The sequence below is a fragment of the Biomphalaria glabrata genome, unplaced genomic scaffold (assembly GCF_947242115.1).
Source record: "Biomphalaria glabrata unplaced genomic scaffold, xgBioGlab47.1 scaffold_19, whole genome shotgun sequence".
Classification (NCBI taxonomy): Eukaryota; Metazoa; Mollusca; class Gastropoda; family Planorbidae; genus Biomphalaria; species Biomphalaria glabrata.
This window is the reverse complement of record NW_026602932.1, coordinates 1598686-1604685: the sequence shown is the minus strand read 5'-3', so window position 1 is coordinate 1604685 and position 6000 is coordinate 1598686.

Sequence of the window (6000 nt, the reverse complement as noted above, 5' to 3'; positions counted from 1 at the left end):
TGATCTATATTTCCTAAAGCCATGTTGGTATGGTGTGAGGACATTATGTTTGTCTAAGTGGTTTATGATGTTGCTACACATTATGTGTTCTAGGATTTTACATGTGATGCTGGTAAGTGACACTGGTCTGTAGTTTCCTGGGTCAGATTTTTCTCCTTTTTTAAATAGGGGGGTGACATAAGCTTCTTTCCAGTCCTTTGGTACTCTGCCCTGGTTAAGTGAAGCCTGAAAGAGTATTTTGAACACTGGGGCTAGCTCATTACTTAGTTCTTTGAGTAATCTAGCTGGAATACCATCAGGTCCAGAAGCTTTATTTGGTTTGGTGTTGGCTAATAGTTTTTGAATTCTATTTTCTTGTACTACTATATCTTCTATGTTGTATACTTGTTGGTTCAAATTCAGTAATATCTCTTTGTCTCCTGGGGCTGAGAATGCTGATGCATAGTATTTGTTTAGAATGTTTGCTTTAGTTTCATTATCATTATGTATTATGTTATGTTCATCTTTTAATGGCGCTACGCCTGTTGTTTCCATTTTCTTAGACCTAATGTATGACCATAGGTTTTTGTTGTTATCTTTAGATATTACATTGTTTATGTATTCACTCTGCAGCTGTCTGCTTACTTTTTGGGTTAAGTGTTTAATTTTTATATACTTTTTGTAAACTCTTTCTGCATTAGTTTCTTAAAATTTTTTATATAGGTTTTCCTTCTGTTTACAAAGCTTCTTTAGTCTATTATTAAACCAGCATTTATTTATTTTGTTTGATGTGTATCTTTTAAGATGATTTTTAATGAAATTCCAGAGGTCATCGACTGGTTGGTTAATGTCTTTTTCTAATAAGAATGTTTGTTGAAAGTTTAATGCAGCTTGGTGTAGTTGTGTTAGGTTACATTTATTCCAGAGTAAGATTTTTCTTTTGGGTTTTGTATTGGCTACTGCTTTTATCTGACTGTATATTTTTATGATCTCATGGTCTGATAGACCAGGGATAATATCATAATCAACTACTAATCCAGGTCTGTTGGTTAAGAAGAGATCTAATGTGTTGTTTAATCTATTTGGCTTTTTAATGATTTGATCTAAACTTAGGTTTATATTTAATATTAGAATCATCATTAGAGTTTGTCTAGTAAAGTCTAGAAAAGAATGTATAGATTACTATAGTCCTAGTATTCTAGATTATTAGTCTAGATCTAACTAAAAATTTTCAATAAATATTCTGGATTTCTTCAGCTTGGTCCATGTCGATCCTATCGTCTTTGCCTTATGGTCTACCGTTCTTCTGTTTTCTTTGCTTTGAAATCTAGATTGACTAGATCTACACAATGTCAATATAATTTCTAGATCTATATATCTAAGACTAATTAGTATGGGCTTAATATTACTGTATTATTTAGTTTAACTACAATTTTTCAGGTCAGCAGCATTACAGTAAGCACTGGTACAGCGTACCGGCACTTTTTTCAATGCAGCGAAAAAGTTACTTTTGTATTTTAAAGTTTATTATTTATTTATTAGATGTTAAAAGGCAATCCATCACTGATCTCCGGCACCTATTTCTTTACAAAAAAGCACTGATTACCTGTATATTCTTTAACAATAACAGTTTATTATTCTCAGGAATTAGTCATTCAAAAGACGGTGAGGAAAAGAATGGTCGACAAACCTTGTGTGGTGCCTTAACAGTCCAACAGACTAAGGGATAGATAAAGGTGAATTTCATTTATATCTTGATCTATATAAGTTGATTTACTGGACTAAAAATCTAGATATTGGTAAAACTTTGCTATTCTATTCTAAATCTAGTGTGACATTCCATATTTTTTATTCTGATTTTAGATAGATCTTGATTAGATCTAGATCCCATATGTATAGGACTTAGCACTAGATCTCTAGAAATTATTGTATATGATGCTAGATCTAGAAAATCTAGACTTGATCATAGAAATCTTCAAGAAAAATAATGAACTAACCTAGACAGATCTCTTGAATTACATTGTAAATCATCTTGTTGAATTATCTCCACCACCTTCAGTCAATAGACAACTATGGCTCATACGAGAACAAGAGCCTCTGCGTTGGCATCGACTATTTTCCAATCATTTCTGTTCAGCTTCATCCATATTAAAATACATTTTAAAGGTTTTTATTACTTAATAGAAAAGATCTAGAATTTTAATAAGAATCTAGTCTATCTAGATCTAAAATTCTAGATCCACCCAATTTTATGTATACAAGTAGTATGGGTGTAGGATTGGCTTAATAGTATTTATCTTGAATCAGTTTGTTAATCTACATTATATGGGTATGATAGTTGTACATCTTCTACTAGATCAAGTTAAATATAGCTATCCTTTTCTAGATGTAATGTGAAAGTGTACCTTATAGTATTTTTCATTCTTAGGTGGATCTTGATAAAACTGCCTGGTTTAGTGGTTTGCACGAGACGGTTGACACAATGATCTGAAGTTCAAACTGCCATTTTCTACTGTCCGCTGCGAGATCTTGGCTGGAAGGTAAAAGGAATGTCCAAAATATTTAAATGACAAACAGGATGGGAACTGATTATGAGGAATGTATGTCCAGTTTTTTTTGTTTTTTTTTAAATACAGATATGAAAGATGACAGTACCCTAACTTAGAGTCATAGGAGTTTCATTAATTTATTTACTCAGATGCTGAAACAGACATCTGGCATATTCCTATAATCAGTATCATGGCCTTTGTATACAACAAAATTGATTGGAACTCCTAGACTAGAAATATAATTCAAGATTTAAATAAGGCACTGGTCATAGTTTTAGAAAGAGTGGCTAGCATTCTGGTAAGATATTTTATTAATAATTAGAAATTAAATTAAATTTTATTTAATGATTTTAAATTTCCTTTTTTAAGACTTATGGTCCATTTTTTCCACATTTGTGTACAAAGAAGGAAGAAAGAGAGATGGGAAGACATCAAAGAATGTGCAGGTCTGCCATGAAATGGTTTATCCATGGCTAAGTACATAGAGGAATATAGAAGGGTTGTTGACAGATCTTGTGTGGTGCCCCCATGGTTCAACAGACTGATTGATAGGTAATGGTAAGAATTTAATGTATTTTGTAAAACAATTATAAAAATTGGTGTTAATTACATTAAGGGACTTAATCACTTTTTTTATTTCCAGAAAATAATACCAGGGTTATGGTCCTTTCACTGTTGAGTTCCAGGATGAAGAATGAAAGACAGAGAGCAATGTGAAGACATCTTATCTTATCTTATATAATACAGACGTTACTTCAAAAAAGAAGATGATTACGTCCTACGCGTCATGCATTTAGTCATGCATATTAACCAATGACTCAAATTCTGCCAAGTCACTGGTTTTCCTGGCTAGCTCAGACCACCCATTCCATGCTCTAATAGCACTAGGGAAGAAGGAGTATTTGTACAAATTTGTCCTAGCATATGGGACGAGGAATGTGCCTTTATCTTTGTGTCTGTCAGAGTATTTTATTAAATTTTGTTTTTGTATTTGAAGATTATGGTTCAGTGTTTTATGTATTATTGCTACTTTACTTTTGAGCCTTCTGTCCTGAAGGCTTTCTAAATTTAGTGATTTTACTAAAGGTGTTACTCTAGTCAAATGTGAATATTCGTTTGTTATGAATCGCACTGCTCTATTTTGTGTCTGTTCTAGTTTCTTTATTTTTTTCTTGAGTTGAGGGGTCCCAAACAGAGGATGCATATTCTATTATTGGCCTAACCAAGGTTAAATAACATTTTAGTTTTATGTTCTTATTTGATTTATAGAAATTTCTTTTAATAAATCCTAATGCTTTGTTTGATTTTTTTGTAGTTTTATCAATATGTGGATTCCATGACAGTTTTTCATTTATTAATAACACCTAGGTATTTTGCGTTTTTAGTCTGTGTTACTGGTTTGCCATGAATAAGATAAGTGGAATTAATTTGTTTTAGTTTTTCTTTTGTTACTCTTAACAACTGACATTTTTCTGGGTGGAAAGACATGCTCCAATTTGATTCCCATTTCTGTAATTCATCTAATTCTCTTTGTAAAATATCTGTGTCTTGTGTTGTTTTTATTGTTCTATATATTATGCAATCGTCTGCAAATAATCTGACTTTTGTTCCTGAAGTAATGCAATTTGGTAAATCATTTATGTAAATTAAAAGTAGTGGACCCAAGACTGTTCCTTGAGGTACACCTGAGTTTACTGTTATCGGTGTTGATTTAGAACCATTTATTATTACAGTTTGTTCTCTCCCTATCAGAAAGTCTTTAATCCACTGATGCAGTGGACCATTATTGCCGAAACATTTTAATTTTTTAAGCAAATTATGGTGGTGAACTTTGTCAAAAGCCTTAGAAAAATCTAGTAAGAAAGCATCTATTTGTTCACTATTATCTAAACCTTTTGAAAAATCATCAATTAGACATATTAGTTGAGTTTCACATGATCTATATTTCCTAAAGCCATGTTGGTATGGTGTGAGGACATTATGTTTGTCTAAGTGGTTTATGATGTTGCTACACATTATGTGTTCTAGGATTTTACATGTGATGCTGGTAAGTGACACTGGTCTGTAGTTTCCTGGGTCAGATTTTTCTCCTTTTTTAAATAGGGGGGTGACATAAGCTTCTTTCCAGTCCTTTGGTACTCTGCCCTGGTTAAGTGAAGCCTGAAAGAGTATTTTGAACACTGGGGCTAGCTCATTACTTAGTTCTTTGAGTAATCTAGCTGGAATACCATCAGGTCCAGAAGCTTTATTTGGTTTGGTGTTGGCTAATAGTTTTTGAATTCTATTTTCTTGTACTACTATATCTTCTATGTTGTATACTTGTTGGTTCAAATTCAGTAATATCTCTTTGTCTCCTGGGGCTGAGAATGCTGATGCATAGTATTTGTTTAGAATGTTTGCTTTAGTTTCATTATCATTATGTATTATGTTATGTTCATCTTTTAATGGCGCTACGCCTGTTGTTTCCATTTTCTTAGACCTAATGTATGACCATAGGTTTTTGTTGTTATCTTTAGATATTACATTGTTTATGTATTCACTCAGCAGCTGTCTGCTTACTTTTTGGGTTAAGTGTTTAATTTTTATATACTTTTTGTAAACTCTTTCTGCATTAGTTTCTTAAAATTTTTTATATAGGTTTTCCTTCTGTTTACAAAGCTTCTTTAGTCTATTATTAAACCAGCATTTATTTATTTTGTTTGATGTGTATCTTTTAAGATGGTTTTTAATGAAATTCCAGAGGTCATCGACTGGTTGGTTAATGTCTTTTTCTAATAAGAATGTTTGTTGAAAGTTTAATGCAGCTTGGTGTAGTTGTGTTAGGTTACATTTATTCCAGAGTAAGATTTTTCTTTTGGGTTTTGTATTGGCTACTGCTTTTATCTGACTGTATATTTTTATGATCTCATGGTCTGATAGACCAGGGATAATATCAGAATCAACTACTAATCCAGGTCTGTTGGTTAAGAAGAGATCTAATGTGTTGTTTAATCTAGTTGGCTTTTTAATGATTTGATCTAAACTTAGGTTTATATTTAATATTAGAATCATCATTAGAGTTTGTCTAGTAAAGTCTAGAAAAGAATGTATAGATTACTATAGTCCTAGTATTCTAGATTATTAGTCTAGATCTAACTAAAAATTTTCAATAAATATTCTGGATTTCTTCAGCTTGGTCCATGTCGATCCTATCGTCTTTGCCTTATGGTCTACCGTTCTTCTGTTTTCTTTGCTTTGAAATCTAGATTGACTAGATCTACACAATGTCAATATAATTTCTAGATCTATATATCTAAGACTAATTAGTATGGGCTTAATATTACTGTATTATTTAGTTTAACTACAATTTTTCAGGTCAGCAGCATTACAGTAAGCACTGGTACAGCGTACCGGCACTTTTTTCAATGCAGCGAAAAAGTTACTTTTGTATTTTAAAGTTTATTATTTATTTATTAGATGTTAAAAGGCAATC